General features: G+C 42.0%; 2 pseudogenes; both read right to left on the reverse strand.

Moving 5' to 3' along the window:
* Window positions 1-748: 748 nt before the first annotated feature.
* On the reverse strand, window positions 749-3,752 carry LOC148969298 (uncharacterized; annotated as a pseudogene).
* Window positions 3,753-8,347: 4,595 nt separating this feature from the next.
* On the reverse strand, window positions 8,348-17,875 carry LOC120489209 (sphingolipid delta(4)-desaturase DES1-like; annotated as a pseudogene).
* Window positions 17,876-20,736: the final 2,861 nt, after the last annotated feature.

Genomic DNA, 20,736 nt, shown 5'->3' on the forward strand with positions numbered 1-20,736 from the left:
ATGCTCGCTGGACAGCAAATGCTTGCTGGACGGAGAAAAAGATAATATAAGTCTTCTACAGGGAGAGTTTTTGCTTCGTCTGCTGGGAACTAGATCACTGGATGAAGGAAGAGCACCCAGGTGGACGACCCGGAGGGTTTTATTCGATGAGGGTTTGGTGGGCTTTTTTAATGTGGAACCGGTTGGTCCTGATGTAGCTTTGGAAAGCGTCTGAGGACCATCTTCCGAGAGCTTGGATCTGCTGCTGGGAGAGGCCTTTTTGGGCTGCTGAGGTTGCTGCTCCGATGCGGAAAGAGTGACTGGAGAAATGTTTTGCTTGGATGCCTGACTGTTGAAGAACGAGTTTGAGATGTTTCTGGAACCAAAAGCGTGTCACAGGTTTGTTGGAGTCATCTAAAAATAGGGGATCAAGAGGGGATTTAGCCTGGGAGCTTCTCCACTGAAGATATGCCTGAATGGATTGGTATGGTTGGATTGGCGATGGGAGTTTAAAGATGTAGATGAAATGGCCTTTTTTGAATTGGTCTGTCTTGCTTTGCTTAATTAAGTATGAGATGGTTTCACTATCCAGTACTGCTAAGTCTGAGATGGTGGGGTGGACTCTTGGGTCGAATTTGGAAGTGATGGCGAGTTCCGAGCATCTAAGAAAGCCAAAAAAGGCTAGAATAAACATAGCATCGAGTGTGCGGGCTGTCTCGAGAGGCTGGTAGACTGTGCGGAGGGCATGAATACAATTTTTATGAGAATATCTAGTGTTATGGGTTGTCTGGTGTCAGGATGGGTGGGATGGGATCGTTGAATTCCTTTGACCAGAAGGGAGGTCTGTGAATTATTTATCTCTGGAGAGGGAGCGCCGTACATCAATTTATGGAAAAACTGGATGCCGCTCAGGTAACCTTTGATGGATCCAACTTGAAGGCCCTTAATGCTGTTAAGGTAGGAGATGAATGAGGTGATTGAAAGGAGAGAAAAATCAGGGAATGGCAAGTTGTATGAGAAGTGGAATGCTTTAAAACACCTCCAAGCTGTCACATAAGATTGGAGGGTCCTGGGAGAAACTGCTTGGAGGATGGTGTCCAGTGATGCGTCGAGGAGTTGTTTTAGAGGGTGGGTTACGGGAATATTAGTTCTGAATAGTGAGGTACTGGAGTTGGGAATTGGTCTGCCTCTGGAGCCAGCGTCCTGAATTTCTGAAACAGAAAACGAGACAAGGAGTCAGCGATTTGATTTTCAGACCCGGGGATATGTTTGGCAATTATGATAAACTGATCACACGCTGAGATCCAGATTAGGCGTCTTAAGAGTGGCATCAGGGCGGGTGAATGGGAACGGCCTTTATTAATGCATTCAACAGTTGCTTCATTGTCACAATGCACTAAAACGCTGCTGGTGGCCCATTCTTTCCCCCACAGGAAGGCTGCTACCACGAGAGGGTAGAGCTCAAATAGGGCTGAGGACTGAGTCGTGTCTTGGAGTTGGGGGGGCCACGGAGATGCGAACCAGTGTCCTTGGTAGAAACCCCCGAAGCCGATTGAGGGGGCCGCATCTGTAAATAATTGGATATCGACTGGAGATAAAACGAGATTGTTATAGAAAAAGGACAGGCCATTCCACTGTTTAAGGAAAGTTATCCATAACCTGAGTTCATCGCGGCACGTCTGAGTTATGGAAATTAGGTCTTCTAGTGCGTTTACTGAAGAGGCGAGTGAGAGGAGATGCGAGATGAAAGGGCGGCCTTGTGGAATGATGCGCATTGCGAAGTTTAGGTGGCCGAGCAGGGATAAGAGTTCGCGTTTGGAACAATTTGAGCGGTCAATGAGGGTAGATGAGACGAGTATGATCCTGTCAATTTTTTCCTTTGGCAGGGAAGCCTGGAATTGTACTAAATCTAAGTTAATGCCGAGGAATTCGATGGATGTGGTGGGACCCATGGTTTTCTCCTGGGCGATGGGGATCCCAAGCTCCGAAAAAACATTTTGAACGGTGAGGAAATGCGCGGCTGGGATGGCATCGGGAGGCGAAATGATTAGGAAATCATCTAGCAAGTGGATGAGGTGAGGAATCGCGTAATTGTTAGACAAAATCCAGCAAACAGCTTCTGATAGCATGTCGAAAATTTTGGGGCTGCTTTTGCATCCGAAAGTTAAGCGTACGGAAAAATAAAATTTTCCTTGCCAGCGTACACCGAATAAGTGCCATGAATCTGGATGGATGGGCATCACTTTGAAGGCAGAAGTGATGTCGATTTTTGCCAGCCAAGCTCCCCGACCCGCAGTTTTTATCATGTCGATCGCCTGGTCTACGTCATGGTATTTGAGAGAAAATTCGTCAAGGGGGAATCAAGCTGTTAATGCTTGGGAACGGGGAATCATGTGGAGCTGATAGATCAATTATAAGGCGTTTTTTACCTGAAAATTTTCTTGTGGCCACTCCAATGGGGCTGATACGAAAAACTTCGAAAGGAGGATTGTCGAAGGGACCAATCATAAAGCCTGACTCGACTTCTTTTTTGATCAGGTTGTCTACTATGTCGGGCTCAGCCAAAGCAGATTGAAGATTATTACAGACAGTATTTTGAGAGAGTGGGCATTCCACACCGGGTTTGAAACCGTGCTCGAGGCCGGACAGAAGATAGTGTGTGAAATGGGTGTCTGGGTGATGAGCTAGTTCGATCGTTAGGGGAGAAATATTCACGGGAGTCGACAAGTAATTTTTAGATTTTTTATTGACTGCTTTGTACACTGGGCAAACATGGCGGGCATGGGCACCGCCGCAGAAATTGCAGACATGGAGAAACCGGCAACGCTGTCTGTAGCACCTCCCATGGTTAAAACTGTTGCACAGCTGCCTGCTGTTTGAAAAGGAGGCTGTCTGCTGTCTCCCTCCATCGGGATTTTCATGGGTTGTAGGTCTTGGCACATAGCTGGTTGATTTAACTGGGGCTGAGTCTGGGCAGGGGGGGATGGAGGGGTTGACTTGAGGGCATGTCGTGGTTGAATGTGCCACTGACCTGCATACCGCACATGAAATGTTCTTGCAGCCTAGGAAAACCCTGCTGTGTAGATCTGGATCAAGAGCGCCCCAGTAAGGACATTGGTTCCATTGGGCGACCCGGACAGAACACTTGGCGGAGAAGAGCTTGTGGTAGGTGTAGAAGTGCCCTCCTCCATAGGACAGCGCAAGTTCGGCTATAATTGATAAGTAGTCGTTTAATTCACGCCGCCTATGGGGGAAGGCTGAGCAGATTACTTCAGTGAAACGTAGGGGCGGCTCGCCCATAGAGGGCGCTGGGGCGCCGCCCTTCCTCCGACCTGTCTGTCTGTTTTTTTAATATATATTATAATTTATCATTTTGAAAAATAATCTGTGTTAATTATATGCTAATAATGGTTTCACTTTGAAAAGTGTTTTGAACTCACCAGAATGATATTTGCATTCACTTTCGTTACGTTTATCATGTTGGTGTAGTAGTATAGCCAATAGGCTGTCTTCTCAGGGCGCCAGTTCGCTCAGCCCCACAGTGCTGGAATTTAAGCCAATGGTTCCCCGGTTGCTATGCAAAAAAAGTTTATATTTCGCCAATCAGCGTCGTCAAATTTTATGGTTTGGGGGCGCTGAAAATATTGCCCACAGTATCAGATTCAAGAGGGGAGTGCACCGTGCACGCGCACCACGGGACATTTTTTTTTTACCGCAGATGAGAGCAGAATGGCAGCGCCAGTGACGTCGAGTGGAAATAATGTAAAGTTAGTCGTGGGAATTGACCTGTCTTTGTCACTCACTCACTCACTCACTCACACACACATAAACACTGTTTCACACACATTTGATATTAAAATAGTTATAGTAATATTAATACCTGTGTGTTTGCTTTGTTTTTTGATGTTTTTAAGTTCTGAGCTAGATTACTGTGTTTCATACTAGTTAAAATCAACTTTCTTCTCATACTTGGGTGTTACCCTCAAGAATGTTGTCCCATCCTCTCTTTCAGAGCCTTTTCTCTCTCTCTTTCTCTAGTATCAACACATTGTTATCCATTATCCAATTGTCAATTTGTCAAAAATATGTAGTCTACAGCTGGGGATTGATTAAACTAGATTGTTGTATTACCTATTATTTTTTGTATTACCTATATTATAATTTATCAATATTATGCGTTTGCACTTTTTCTGTCAGCACACAGAGCATAATAAACATGCAACTTGTTCATTATCATTAACTGTGAAACTGTTAATATTATTATTGTATTATTTGACCATTGGTATTGACTGGTTTAAGTTATTTTATTGGTATAGGTAAGGGCATGGCCTAAGGCCTAAAATGCACCAGAATGCAGGAAATCACATCTACTAAATAAAACATTTTCTGGGGGGGGGGACACCCAGACCCCCCTCTTATTCAGCCCCCCCTCCAATATTTTTCACCAGCCGCCACTAGTGAAACGGCTGAAAGCAATTGTGAACTCGGAAAAAGAAAGTAAACGTGATGAATGTGGATTTGGGTTTTTTAAAGTGACAGAAAAATCCCCACAATCTATTTGGCGGTTTGATTCGGTTACAGGTAACAGAGAGAGAAGAGATGAGAGATCTACGTCTGCACCTGACAGGATCTGTGCTTGGATGTTGTGGGACACTGGGGGTGGCTCCGCAGCAACGGCGTTCGATGGGACGGGCATCTGAGTTGCTGTGAAGAGAGAGTGCTGAGATTTTGCCTGGAGAAGAGAGCTGAAAGGAACCAAAGCCGGAGCTGCAATTGTCAGCGGAGGCAGCCTCACGCTTGAATCGGCCTCTGGGGCTTGGGGAAGAGGGTTCAAATTATGAGAAGGAAAGGAAGGTTGAAACTGGGAAGAGTGGGTTCGTGCTGCAAGCGGAGGCAGCCTCCCGCTTGCTTGAGCTGCTGGCCACTGAAAAGAAGAGGGATTAGTAGCTGTTGCGAAAGCAGGTTGAAATGATTGGGCCTCCAATGCTAGCGGAGGCAGCCTCACGCTAGCATCTGGGACAGGTGCTGGAAGCCACTGAAAAGAAGAGGGATTAGTAGCTGTTGCAAAACTATGTTGAAATGATTGGGCTTCCATTTCTAGCGGAGGCAGCCTCACGCTAGCATCTGGGACCGGTGCTGGAGGCCACTGAAAAGAAAAAGGATTATTAGGAACAGCAGGAGCCATGTTCTGATATGCTGAGGGGAGGTCGGCGGGCCTGGTTTCGGCCAAAGCTGCAGCCTGCGAGGTCTGACGGCAGAAGGAACTGGGGCGCGGCCTAAGCTTGCTGAAGGCCTTCCGCTGCGGTTTGATGCTGGAAGAGAACTAGATTTAGTACGCTGGGATGGTGGTGTTGTCCAGCGAGGTGAATCCTGAGCTTTACTTTGCCTGCTGGTCCTTTTCGGGGCCGGCATGGACTTCGGAGAGAGGTTAGTCGATTGCAAGGATACATAGAGGGCATATAGTTCCGCTTTGTTCATCCTTCGCGAGAACTGAACATCCGAATTTATCAGCGCTTGCCTCAATCCTAGAACTGTCCACTTTGCAATTGGTGGAATTGTTGGGACTGCCGAGCGATAGGAAGAAGCAGGGGAGGGATTGTGATGTCTCGCTGGTGGAGGCGAGGGCTGGCCTCTGCGTCTAGGCGAGCGTGTAGCTGTTCGGGTAGGCAGGCGGCCGCGTGGAGAAGCCTTGGGATCAGTTGAAATGTTGGGCGGAGAAGGAGTGGTCCTTGGGTCAGCTGATTCTGGCTGAGGATCCGGTGAGAAGTTGGATTCATCATCGGTTGGGAAGAGCTGGAGTTGAGACATGGTAGCAAAAAGGTCGAACCAATATGTTGTTAGACTGTCAATGAACTGAGTTAAGTTTGCTGTATATATACCTCTTACTTCATTGATTGGGAGTGCGCTCCACTCGTGTCTAATTAGGCTTGATTACCTGAATGTGCTCCACCTGTGTTTAATTCTGAACATGCTCCTCCCGAACTTTGTTAGTAAAACATCATTTCTCAGGACAAGGAGCAACTTGAATGACTACAGTCACACCAATGAATTTGCATGTGAAGAACAAGATGATGATGGAGAAAATGAAGACAGAGAACATTCAACAGATCAATAGGAACGAGAAAGTGAGCGAGAGTACACCATGACAGGAGACTAGCAAGAAAATGCAACATTTGGACCTAGAAGAGGAGGTCACAAGCCCAAGTGTCCACCTCAGAGCTGTACAAATTTCTTCAGCAGCCAATGCCTCATGAAGATCCTGATGAACTTTTTTTTATTGAGTTTGGCACCCGAGATGAGGAAAATAAAGGGCAATAAAAATAAAATTAATGTCACTCATTGTCAACTGGGAGGAGGAGCAACATCAAATGCCCAGGCCTATGTCTACTAATCAAATTGCACCTCAATAGTAGCCTGGATGCCAGCCCGAACTCCGCCCACAACATTTTTTGGTCGGGAAGTTCGGTCTGGACTCGATCCATTGAGGAGTAATTATGATCAGGCAAAAAATGAAGGGGCCAATCAAATTGCCAGGGCGGGCTTTATATGATGATGGACAGATGATCTGCAGGGACGTAATCATCACGTTATCAAAGGCTACGTTCACACTGCAGGCTGAAACGACCTAATTCCGATTTTTTTGCCCCTATGCGACCTGTATCTGATTTTTTCATGACAGTCTGAACGACACAGATCCGATCTTTTCAAATGCGACCCAGGCCACTTGGGTATGTGGTCCAAATCCGATATGTATCCGATCTTTTGAAATGTGACTTCAATCTGAACGGCCAGGTCACATATATCCGACCCGCACGTCATTGCAAGCACCTGTAGCCAGCCAATACACGCTAACTCCAACGCGTTTCCTCACTGTTATGGGCCATTGCAGACGTGTCTCTTCCCCAGTGTTGTGCCTGAACGCGTTCAATGAACGATAGTGCATGAACGCGTTCATATTTTCGCGTATCATATTATTCACGTTCGCCCGAAATAAACATACTGTATTACTGCCTGATGAACATTACTGTGAACACGTTCATTCTGGTGTATGTGAACGTGCGCTCTCTGTCAGTATAACTTTGTACAGTAGGGTGCCAGATATAGAGCCTTCCAAGCGAAAACCTGGCTAAAACACATGTGAACATGCCTTAAAATGTAGCGAATAACCACCCAATCTGGCAACACCGCGGCCGCCGGTGACAAAGGAGCGCCGCGGACACACACTATCAATTAAACGGGTTTTATGACGAGGTCGGTGAGGATCGGAAAAATCTTACATTTATGTGCAAACTGCCCGTCGATAAAATAATTATTGTCTGTTTGTATGTGGGCTGTGGCAATAATAATAAAAAAACAAAAGCTCGCAACATATGAAAAAAAAGAACTATTCTGCAAACAACAAGTGACGTCTTGGACCGTTGATTACTCTTCTGCGCATGCGGGTCACTTCTGGGTCATTTCGTGTTCACACAGGAGATCACAAAAGGTCGCATTTAATTGGAAATGTGAACGGCCTTGCAAAAAAAAATCGCATTTTTTCAAAAAATCGGAATTGAGCATTAAGCCCTGCAGTGTGAACGTAGCCAAAGAGCGCTTGTCAAAGATGACTGCAGCTGGAGAATTGAGATAGATTCCGCTGTCGCGTCTGTTGTAAAATAAATCGACAGCGCATTAATTTTAATAGAGGAACAGAGAACTGCAATCAAGGCATTTGTCGATCGGAAAGATATTTTTGGCGTCCTTCCTACATGATTCGGGAAAAGTGTAACTTATCAGCTGGCTCTGACGGTCGTTAAGAAGATGGGACGTAATGAAAAGCCTGTGGTCGTTGTGGTTTCTCCTTTGGTGGCACTCATGGAGGAGTAAGTAACAGAAGCAACAATCGTTATTTAACTTCTAAAATAAATAAAGTTAGGCTACGTTCTGTGTTTTTGAAAACTGCGCTATGCAAAGGAGTTGACTTACTGTGTTGCTCTGATTGGTTGTAGGTCTACCGACTATCCAATTGAGTGCAGAGGTTGTTTTTTTTTTCCTGGTTCGGTTACGACACGCCTCATAATCAAAGCCAAACGGAGGAGTTTCAGACTCATATTCTCTCTTGAATATGAGTTTGACAAAGTCAGGCTACCTCAATACCACATGGAACCTCACAACTACATGCTTAATCATATACACAGGCTGCCAAATCATCCTAATTTTTCAGCTACACCATCACAGTATAGCTGGGGAAATTAAGTTCTGACAAAGACACACACACACACACATACATATATAATATATATACACGCACAGACACACACAGGCACACACACAGAGGTGCACAGCACACACACAGAGGTGCACGCACATGTAGACGCATCCAGACGACTCACACAGACAGACACCTAAGCAGACACAAACACTTTGTTCTGAATATTATCTCAATATTTCACATAATTACATGTTTAGTTACACATTACACATTCTTATCTCAATATTTCACATTACTACATGTTTGAGTAGTTTAATCTTATCTCAATATTTCATTGATGTTTAAAATGTTTTGAGGGTTTACACCCAGTTTCTCCCATGTGCACAACCAAATATTACAGCATCATGTGACTTATTTTGCAGCACACTGTTCATATATAATTTCGTTTGATACAAACTAAACTACTGTCTTTTTTTAATTTTGCAGTATACGGTTCATATATAATTTCCAAGTTTGTTACAAACTATGAACTACTGTCTACAACTGTTTTTTATTATTGTTTGTTTTGTTTTTGTAAAGGCTATGTTGATGTACATGTGTGTCTTTTATAAGGTTAATGGAAAAATGTTGTGTTGAGCAATTTTAAATCAGTTACTATGAAATAAACTACTTAACATATTTTTCTTGTATAATGTCATCATCATTTGTGCCCCCAGATGGAATTGCCATTTAATATGTACCTTAATAATATAATTTTCATATTTATATATATCTATAATTGTGTTTGAGGCATTCACCTAATAACAGGAAAAACGCAATAACAATATTTGCATTTAACTATGGATAAAAAAGTGCTTTTACACAGACTTTCTTGGCATATAAGCCACTTAAGACAGCTTCTTGTGACAATTTGGTAAAATATAGTGTATTTTACTTACCTTAGTGTTACAGCAAGGCGTTGTTGTGGCTCAACTGGAACACGGTATGATGTGGTCTGCTTCCTCTCACCGTGGATCTTTCGAGCGTTCATTTTGTTGAAGAGCTGCATCATCACGAAGGTGTTAAAGACGATGGTGTGCTCTAATGGAGGAGCAGGAGCATTCCTTTCGCTATCAATATCGAATATCTGCTCACCTGTGAGAAAGGTTAAGTCAGAGATATATTAGCTGGTTTCCTCCAATTGGATGCTCTAAATATTTTGAGATGATGCTCACCAGCAAACAGCCCAGATAGCAAACTGACATTGAATCAACGTGGAAATATGACATCGAAACAACGTTGATCTGACATTGTTTTGCTCATCGAATTAACGTTGAACCAACGTCAGATGCGTCATTCTTTCAAAACTAACGGAAAATCAACTTGAAATCAACGTTGTTTCAACGTTATGAAAGCAAACCAATTTTCGATTTCATTTAGCTTTGAAGAATGCCCCGTCTGACGTTGGTTCAACGTTAATTCGATGAGCAAATCAACGTTGTTTCAATGTCATGAGAGACGTTGTTTCCACGTTGATTCAATGTCAGTTTGCTGTCTGGGAGCAGTGTGAAGATGATGGTTAGCTGATATACAGCATGTCAAAGGATGTTCTTCATCATAGTGTGGAAAATAAGGGGCTTGTTGCGGCCGTATGGTTTGCGCAACATTAAAGCCTCATTGGGAGGCTCCGTCGCTTGAGCTAGTGATTGCAAACGTGTCCGTGATTAAATTCATCCACAGCATTGAGAGTGGAGTCCTGTGTACAAAAAGCAAAAAAGTTCAAGGGATATAATGAAGTGGTACAAGAAAGATAGACAGAAAAAAGACGGAGCAGTACTCGGATCTGTGTAATACAGGCTCCTGTGAACACTACAATGACAGCCACCACGTTAACGGTCAGCTGAAACTGGAGGAACTTGGAGATACAAGGTAGTCGGCATCCTGGAATGTTAGGAAAGTCATGGTGCTCCTTGTGATACCTGACGTTGAACATCAGCAGGTTGAAGGATCCGTAGAATGAGTAGGTCTCATGGCCTTTGAGGAACGTGTAATGCTCTGCGATGAAGTGAGATGGGATGGGATGGAGAACCATTCCTAACAAAGAGTCCATCATCATGTAGACTAAGGGCTTGGCACCACAGAACCAGTAGAGGAGGGTTGAACGCGAGCTGTATGGTCATTGTGATGATGATCTCTTCATGATCCCGAGGTGACTGATGGGTTTGGGGTTGATGGGTTTGGGGTATCGGCTGGAACATTATCCAGATGAGCTTAAGCAAATGGGTACAAAAGAACCGGCCCTCGAAGTCAGTGGGGATGTCAACGTCCACGCCATCTCCACCCAAATATCGATGGTGGTCCAGGTGGTAGTGCTTAAACAAAGCCGAGTAAGGCAAGCCGATGGGCAGATTGTAATACAATACGAAATACAAGCAAATGTATTTATGCCCCCAAAACTGAACAGGAAATATCACATTCAGAAGAAAATGGCATTTTGTGGTGACAGACAAAAACAGCGCAATACTACAGTACGAAACAATGAAACATTACTCTGATTGATAATCAAGTTCAATTTTATTTATATAGCACATTTACAACAAACCAAAGTGCTTTACAGAAGAACAACATTAAAGTGAAATGCATTATAAAATAAAACAAAATAAAACATGCATTATAAAATTAAATCAAAATAATAGCAACATAGCTAAGAGTAATCATAAAACGGGAGAACCAAAACAGAAATAAGAAATCAGATATAAATTAATAAAACCAACCGAAGATAATAATTTATATACACTATCAATATCATATTTTAAATAGGCTAAAACAGGTTGTTTTTTTTAAAGACTTGAAAGTAAGTAGAGGAGGGGCTGTTCTGGCATCATATAAACATTAGAAAATATTTGGAAATGTGACTAATTGTAAACTACAAATGTATTACAGAATTAAGTGAAACTTGAAATTTTATATAATGTTTCAGTAAAAACATGCTGAATTCAAATTCAAGACTATTTAATGAATTTAAGTATAGAGATTCAGCTTAAAGCACCAGCAGACACAGGAGGACTAAATGGGAAGGCAAGTTGAAAAGATTGACATAGTTTGTGGAAAAAAAAGGAAAGGAAGATAATTAACTAAAATTAACAGGGTTTAAAATTTCACTCACATCTCCGACAAAAAAAAAGATGTTTTAGGACTGGGTAAATAATAAGTAGGTCCTCTTTTGCAAATTATAAAGTCTAAAATATCTTAAACAATGTCATATTTGCATTCAAAATGTCATTATTGAGCGAAAGACACTGACAATGACAGTTGCCGTAAACATGCATAAACCCTACTTCATATTCAAGACATGTGTAATGTCATGATTATGAAGGTGACATGTCAGTCTTATGCACACCCCTTCAAGAAAAGAAAGTGTTACCTATTTTTTTATTAGCTTCAGTTTTGGAAATGAGCTCCGCTTATGCAACCGTAACCTCTCATTCTGTTTTCATTTTTAATTTGGCACAGCGATGCAGCGTTTACACAGTGCAGCATCATTAAAAAAATAATGGCGTAGTTCTGGTGTAGCCCCAAGTTGGCTCGGACTAGGCTCATTTGCACATACATATCCTGCATACCCAGATGCTACGCCACTGGCCCAATTGCTTATAAAAGTCACAATACACGTTCCCCTGAAGGAGCCGCTCGATTTGACACCTCATGTCCATGGCACATACCGTGTAGAAATTTGTGGCTGAAGAAGAAGAAAAAAGTATGGTGGATTATAATAGTGGTATTTTACCTATGACAAGCACCACTAATAATATGTAGGATGGAACATTAATGAAAGGCCCCATTTACACTGCATGGTTCAAGTGACCAAAATACAATTTTTCCGGATAGGACCGGTGAACGTGTAAGCAGGAAAAAAAACGCATGGATTCCGATTTTCTCAGATCGGATTCAGGCCTCATTCATATGTGGTAATAAATCAGATATGAATCGGATCCGTGCATTTGCGTGTGCACTGTAAGCAGACTAGGGTTGGGTATCGTTTGAATTTGAACGATTCTGATTTCGATTGCGATTCCTTGTTTCGATTCCGGTTCCTAACGATTCTCGATTCCGATTCTTTTAAGAGGCGAAAAAGTTTAGCTAACCTTGCAAACCAACGGCCTTTCTGAAGGAAATAATCCTTTCTGAAGGAAATACTCCTTCTGTAAAAATACTCCTTTTGTCACAAATTTTGCATTTTGCCGAGATTTCGTTATTTTTAGAAAAGTGAAGCCACACTTTGGATCGCCGACGTAAGGTACTCATGTTCGACTCGCGTGGTTATGCCAACACTTCCAGTAGACGCTTCTTCGTTGGTGTTGTTCAGCGGTTTCTTCTTCCGCTCGGCGGACTGTGAATATCAAAACTAGGAATTGAAATTTTAACTTTTGAACGATTCCGGGAAAAACGAAAAGCTAGTCCCGGTTCCAATCCATACTCGATTCTCGATACCCAACCCTAAAGCAGACAAATTGGATTCCCCAGTAAATGTGAGTGGTACGTCATTAAAAAAATGACGTCAACTCAGATGGACACCACCAACTTGAGATCACATGACTTCTTGTAGGTGGACGAAGGATACACACAGAGGAGCAATGCAAAGGTTTCATGTCTTTTGAGTGTTTGGGGTGAAGAGACAGTGCAGGCAAAAATGCAGGGTTGTTACAGAAATAAATCCTTAAAGACATTTCACGAGATATGGGGATTTGTGCTCTCATCTTTTTTCTCTGCCGTATGAGACCAATGTTTTGCTTATTTCTCAAAATATTGTGGAAAGCAAAACACTGGATAATTTTATTCGCAATTTATTTATCTATTTATCCCAATTTATCTGCATTTATTGCATTTCATGCTTTTTTACTTCCTTTTTCGGTTAGAACGTCTACATTTGGTAGTTTCAGCTGTGTATAGTGTAAATGCAAAAAATTGGATACAGATCATTTTTAAAAGATGATAGGCGAGTCGTCAAAAAAATCGGATAAAGTTAGAAAATCGAATTTGGGCATCAAGACCTGCAGTGTAAATGGAGCCAATGAGTTTGATAAAAGTTGTTTTCTCCTGCCTAATCCTTCGTATGAAGAAAGATCTGTAGTTTTATTTGAAATGTCTTGGGTTGAGGTTGAGCAAGGAGTGAGCAAGCTGATACTACACAACCAACATCTGCAGGGCTGCCAACTCACGCAATAGACACTGTTGTCACGCTCACATGCCACACATCCATTATCTCATGCAGTGAAAAATCACAAAGCAGAGGCCCAGAGAAATGTGGCTTTCAAGTGAAAGATAGAAATCTTTCATTTGAAAGCCACATTTCTAGCATGAGTAAAACCATTTTTTTCATCTGTTGCTGGCTTGCTTAGTTGGTGACACTTAAATTTAAACATTCAACTTTATTAATGCTACTATACAAGAACTGAACTGAGCTGGATGATTTTTTTTTTTTTTTTAACTGAATGTTAATATTGTGTCACTCATTTGTTCATGTGTAGTTATTCATTAATGACAGAAAGATATCCTAAAGTTTTACCCAAAATAGTTTCAGTCTGATTTAGATATGTGATGTACACTATGTAATGCATCAATGGGCGATTTCTGATAGATACAGGAATAAAACTCTTACTTACTATACCTGGCCTTTCTACACATCGGTAACCTTTCTATACAGAAGTCAGGGGGATAAAACATTTGTAAAGTGGGTGGCTGAGTTCTTATTTGATCTATTATGATATCTGATAAATTAGGGGTAGGGATACCAATAATTTTATGTGCTAAATACGTTGGCAATAAGAATTTGTTCTTGTTGGTAACTGTTATCATATGAGAAAAAAAAAAAAAAGGCTCTATAAGCAAGGACTGGCTCAATAATTCTAGAAGTACAGTTTGTTGTACCAAGAGTGAAAATTAAACAGTATAATAATTAGTTATTTGTCCTGTCAATTGATTAAAATAACATAAATTAAAAAAAACAAATTAATCTGTAATTAATTGCACCTATTATTTTATTTTTCTAGTTATATAGTTGTCATAATTCAAGTCTGTGTTCCCCTGTCTCCTCTCATGTTTTCAGTTCCCCATTAGTTTGATTAGTCTCCCCAGGTGTTTCTTGTTAACCACACCCCCTTGTTATCTTGTCTAGCTAGTTTTCCCCTGTATTTATACCCCTGTAGTTTAGTTGTTCCTTGTCAGTCGTTGATGGTACTGTCTCGCTGTTTGGTGTTCCTGCCTTGAGTTTCTGGTTAAGTTACATGTTTGTATTTTATTAAAGAAGTTCTGCACATGGATTCTCTCTGCACTTCATTCCTAGCCCTACGTGACAATAGTTTAATACTTTCACATTGAATCTCCGGAAAAAAATTGTAGAAACTACATAATCAGATTTTTAATTTTTTTTAATGTAAACCCATTGTAATAAATGTCACAGCTGTGTCAATTTAGCTGTGCCCTTTTATATATCATGCTTCAGATTTTTACTTGCTAAAAAGGATTAGTTATTGTTTTCTGTGTTTTTGACCCATGTAACCTTGTAAGTATTAATTTAAGCCTTACAAAAATGGCAGCAATGTGCCCTTTTTGCTTTAATTAAACAAGAAAAAAGAGGAAGGAAGAGGTATTCTCTCTCTCTCTCTCTCTCTCTCTCTCTCTCTCTCTCTCTCTCTTCAACCTGTCACAATTTTTGTGTGGTTTTCCTGGCACATGTTGTTTGGGTGATTTCCCCATTTTTTGCTCAACCTCAAGCCTAGAACTTTCAAATGAAAATACTTTAATACAAAAGATCAAAACTTTCTTCAAACTCTGTTATAGTGGAGCTTGCCAGAGGCAATGCATCACTATTGTAATAATAATAATAATAATATGTTTATTTTATATAGTGCCTTTCAGGCCACGTTTACACAAAGCCGGGTAATTAGCAAAATGAATATTTTCGAATTTCGAATATTTTACTATGTTTTCAAAAATAACATCGTTCACACAACCGCATAAATACGCCTTCGAGGGCCATCATAAATATGCCAAACCTATTGGCGGCAGTGTAGGGGTTAAGGATAAAACCATGCAAGCCAATCAGAATCCTCAGAATCGACAAGAGAGAATCTAAAACGCCGTTTCTCCCAGTTCACACGACAACACATAACCGGTGTTTTCAGAAATCTCCACTTTGGCCAGAGTTTTTAGAAATAATCGTTTTCTGTGCTAAAAACAGGGTTTCCGTGTAAACGAAAGGCAGGGAAATATCTGAGTTTTCCCTTCGTGTAAACGGGGCCTCGGATAACTCAAGGTCACTTTACAATGAGTACAAATACATGACATGGAAACATGAAACATGCCGTGGGATCGTCAACAGACCGGTATCGGAAGATCAGAGCTACCAACTCTCACTGCTAGTCGTTTGTCTGCTGTGTGTTAGCGTCACCCTCAGCTGTGTTTCATACAATGTAATACATGTATTATACCTTCGACCATGTTCGCCGTCGGATTCCGTCGTTGTCGAGTATGGAGAAAACAACCAGTTCTGTATTTCCAGTTGTTTCCCTTGCATGCACTAATGGATGTCTGACAATTTCATCACTTTTTTAAGTTTAGATTTAAAAAAACATCTGTAGATATATAGACCACACTCATTATGTGGTACTGTTGCTCTCACAGAACACAACTTATTTAACTTTGTAATGTAAACTAAAAAGTACCGTCAGATGAAATCCTGCAGGTGTCAGTGCTTTCTCTCCATCCATGATGTCAATGCAGTCAGTATGCACGACACTTTTTATAACATTGCACGCCGCGCCACATCCGAAGATTAACGACTTGGAGCCGAATCTGGCCGAACTGGTTATGATCACCAGCATGTTTATGAGCCTTCTGTACACAGAGACATTTGCATTGATGGGTGACCATTTTGTGAATAGGAACACATTTGCATTAAGCACCCAGTTTGCACTTGTCTAAAGTAATTGGTTACATTTACAAAATAAGCCTACAATAGCAGAAGTAAGCCCTGCTGATGAAATTAAGGTTTAAACACTCTTCAATAAGGCTTCAGTTGTTTAACTAGTTTACATGCAGTGAAAGTAGGCTACAATAAACCCGTACTACTGCAATTACTCTTTTATGAATAAGCAATTCATAAACTACTAATAAACGGCAAGCTACTTCTTCATTGATGATTCCTAGCGGTTTAGAGGAGAATTACTCCAAGTGGCCCCATGTCGTTTCACAGAATAGCACAACAGCAAGCGCATCAAGTATAAAAGCCTCGTCCGTTTGGAGAGTTGCAGGTGCAGTCAGCTCTGCCTTCGCGGTTGAGCTTAACATCTGTCTGTCTCACTCTAGATTACAGGATGTTTAAATAAATTTGCGGTAAAACTAGTCGATCACAAGTGGCTCAACATGTAGATCTATAGACCATTTCACAAGATGTAAACAACACTGGTCCAGAAGCACTTTGTAACAAGTAGAATAAGGTACTGCGCCTTTAAAATAGTATGTACTCTGTGACTTCCGCTCTCATTGTGGTCAGTCGACATGTGAAGCGCGAGCTGTGAGCGCATGTATGCGTGTAAGCCGTTTCTACTGCTTTTATTTTCTTTTTGGTAACGCAGTTGTTGTTAGCGGTGTGAGTTGCGAGATGCCCATATGAGCGTGAGACGACGTTGATAATAAACCACGGTGGAATATCAGCTACGTCTTGAGTCTTTGCTTAACGTTACACCTGTCTACAACCGTTTAGGTGAGCTATCCGGTTCATTCTAAGTAAAAGCGTTACAAGTGGCGCCCGAACATTTATTCTCTGGCCTCGGATCGGACCTTTGGAATCGTCGAGCGAGGATTTTATTTTTCGTTGTGGATTTACGGACATTTTTGCCCACGCCAAAGCTCCGAGAAGCACGCGGATATTTTGTGAACGGACACGTGAGATTCATTATGTCACGGGTGATTTGTTTCGGATCGTGAAAGGAGTCATTCACCTCCCCAGCGACTCAATAAAACCGTTCAGGAGTTTCAACTGAAAAAAAAAAAAAAAAAACTTGTTCTGGCTTGGACCATAGACCATTGAAGGTTTGGACAAAGACCGTGCAAGTGACTGTATATTTTGTATCGCGATTGACTGATTCATCTGAATCTTACCGGGATTCGAACTGAAGTTACGTGTTCACAGCGTCATCAGAACTGTTCAACAGGTTTGCCATGAAAGCTCACATGATGTTTTAGTGGGAAAAAGTGTGAGAAAGTCTGTTACAGGGCTATGTGTCTGATTTAAACTGTGTCATTTCTACAGTTGATTCTTATTTTATTTTTTTTTTATGCTCTGAGGTTGAAGTGTGCAAATATAATTACAACTATTTTGCTTCCTTCATTGTCGTCATAATGTGAAAGTGTTGACGGTTGTTGACCTTTGTTGAGAACTGCATAATTTACTGTTTAACCGTATTTACTGCATACCAAGCTGATCTAATATTGCCTACATTGAATACAATGGCCACACATGGTATGACAGATATGACTGACCTGACTTTCCCTTTTGAGTCTGTGCCTAGGAGTAGAGCACCAAAGCCAACTGTTTGCCTGGAAACACAGGTTGACTACGGCATATCACCCCCAGACAAACGCTACTGAAAGGGTGAACCGTACCTTGAAGACGGCAATTCGTGCATATGTGGGGGACAAACACACTTCATGGGACAGATACATACCTCAAATATGTTTCGCTCTTCGTACTGCACCCCATGAGAGTACAGGCCTGTCACCGTCAATGATGTTGTATGGCCGTGAACTTGAAACTCCAATTGATTTGATCACACAGCCAAATGTTGAGGGAATTGATGACCCGGATGTAACATACCCGGAGGTTTTGAGAGCTTCTTTACAGGACGCTCATGATCACGCCAGAGTAGCTCTAGAGGAAGGTCATAAACGTAGGAAACGATACTATGACCAGAAACGACGTTCAGTTTCTTATGTTGTGGATGATCTGGTTAGAGTGAAAACACACCCAAAGTCTAATGCAGCAGAAAACTTCACAGCCAAGCTGGCTCCAATATACTCGGGTCCATACAGAATCTCAAAAGTACTGTCTGACGTTAACTACAGGCTGGAAAAAGTCGATACTGGTGAGGATGTTGGGGTGTTTCATGTTGTGAACCTTCAGCCTTTTCACTCGTGGGATACTGCTTCGTCCAAACAAAAACTCCCTGATAATTGTGACAATGGACAATCATGGGACGAGGATGCCTTTGTTCAAAATGGGCCTGGAGAATCTGACGACACTGCCTTAAGTGTTGCTGGAGTCTGGTTGACTGAACTGCCCCATGACGTTTCCTCAGAAGCCTTACCTGAACAGACACTTGACGGTGCTGTTTTTACAGACACAGAGAACTCCGATATGAGACGTGACTTTAACACTCACAGATTTGACACAAATGACCCATTCCAGGGTACTGACCGTTATAACTTGAGACCGAGACAGAACCCCAGAATTACTTCTGACTGGTCAGTTAATAGGTGGACTAACCCATATCATACAGGCAAGATTGAATTTAAGTAAGGGGAGATGAAACAAGGATTTTGTTTGTCACTTGTTGTTTATTGACAAATGTTCAAGGTTTGATGTTTAAAAAAAAAAAAAGAAAAGAAACAATGTATTCCATATGTGGGTGTTGCGCACAGTTGTTCTGTTTTGTCAAACTTAAGTGCAACTTACGGATTTTGTGTTACTGTATTGGTTGTGCTTTATTTTTGTTTTTCTCACCCTGTAACAGCTTTTCAACTGTGGCATGTATGTATGGTTGTTAAGTGAAACAGTAAGGTTTCCTGGTTGTGTACGGCTGTGGTCAGCCTTTATTTGACAGGGGGGAATCTGTAACAAGTAGAATAAGGTACTGCGCCTTTAAAATAGTATGTACTCTGTGACTTCCGCTCTCATTGTGGTCAGTCGACATGTGAAGCGCGAGCTGTGAGCGCATGTATGCGTGTAAGCCGTTTCTACTGCTTTTATTTTCTTTTTGGTAACGCAGTTGTTGTTAGCGGTGTGAGTTGCGAGATGCCCATATGAGCGTGAGACGACGTTGATAATAAACCACGGTGGAATATCAGCTACGTCTTGAGTCTTTGCTTAACGTTACACCTGTCTACAACCGTTTAGGTGAGCTATCCGGTTCATTCTAAGTAAAAGCGTTACAACTTCCTGTTTCAGTTTGTAACTCCCACTCATTCTCCGCCCACCCCGGACTACTAATCATCCTCCCCTGCCTTCATCACCTGTCTTCACTTCCCATTCCAATCACCTGCAATATAAAAGACTCACTCACTCAGTCCTTCACTGTCTGGTCTCGTCTTCACTACAACTACAGACTCCATGCTCGCTGAGTATTCCACGCCATCACTTACCTGCTAAGAAGCCGTTCCTCCAGTCAGCTCCCGTTTCCAGTTCCTCTCCGGTCTCCTCGTTTCCAGCCAGCTCTCCAACTCCATCCGACCCTGCTAAGAGATAAGAGACTCCTCATCCGACTGTTCCGCTTCCATTGAGTGATCTGCATCTTCATTACTCACCTGCCTGTGATCATTGACTATCCATTTTAATAAACTCCGTTTATACTTACCCGTCTGTGTCCTTCTGGTTTGTGACACATATAGCATTATTAGCACCTCAGCTCCACCCACGTCACGCCTCTTTTCCCATTTTATTTTATTGGGATGTGACGAGAGGTGAAGCGCTGCAAAGATGGCGGCGGTCAGCCCACTTCAGGGTTCAAAAAAGCTCTTCAGAAACCTACAGGTGACGTCACAGATACTATGTCCATAAGGAACGAAGGAACGCAATCTCGGCTACTAGCCTTTTCTGGGCTCGCGCCCATTGATCGTCTCATTTTACACCCACATTTCAGTCCTGAATTAGTAGTGATATTGGTAGTATCACTACTAATTTACCGTTCATCTGTCATAATGGCGAACATATCGGATGTGTGACTAACGTTACCTCTGAGTGCAGGTGAGGACACAGTCGAGCTGTTTTTCGGTACGATTGGAGCTGGAATTCATGGAGAAGCAGATCCGTGGTCTGCTGGAGAAGCAAGCCAAGCTGCGAGATCGGCGATCAGCACTTGAAACATCATGTGCTGATGAACTGAAACTGCGCTAATTAAAAAATTACAAATGATTTACTTTTAGCTTCTGACCAAGGTTGTATCTCAATACTAGTTCTGCTTGATCTTTGCGCTGCGTTCGACACTATAGATCATAAAATACTCTTGGATTGACTACAAAACTACACTGGTGTTCAGGGACAGGCATTAAGCTACAGGAAATCACAATATATCTAAATATGTTTAGATCTTCACAGTGAAATGTAAAACTTCAGAAATCTCTGGGCAAACAATGAGTGACGTACACTCGCAAGAGATCACTTCCGGCACACCCGTGCCTTCAGATCAGTTGGATGTGGCCGTGATTACAAGAGGTAAAAACGACATAAATACTGTTCGTTTCCTCACGCAAACCGTTTCGTGTCTTAGGCCATCAATGTGTACTTACATTTACAAGTCATTAAATCATGT

The sequence above is a fragment of the Pimephales promelas genome, chromosome 24 (assembly GCF_988280905.1).
Source record: "Pimephales promelas chromosome 24, fPimPro1.hap1.1, whole genome shotgun sequence".
Taxonomy (NCBI): Eukaryota; Metazoa; Chordata; class Actinopteri; order Cypriniformes; family Leuciscidae; genus Pimephales; species Pimephales promelas.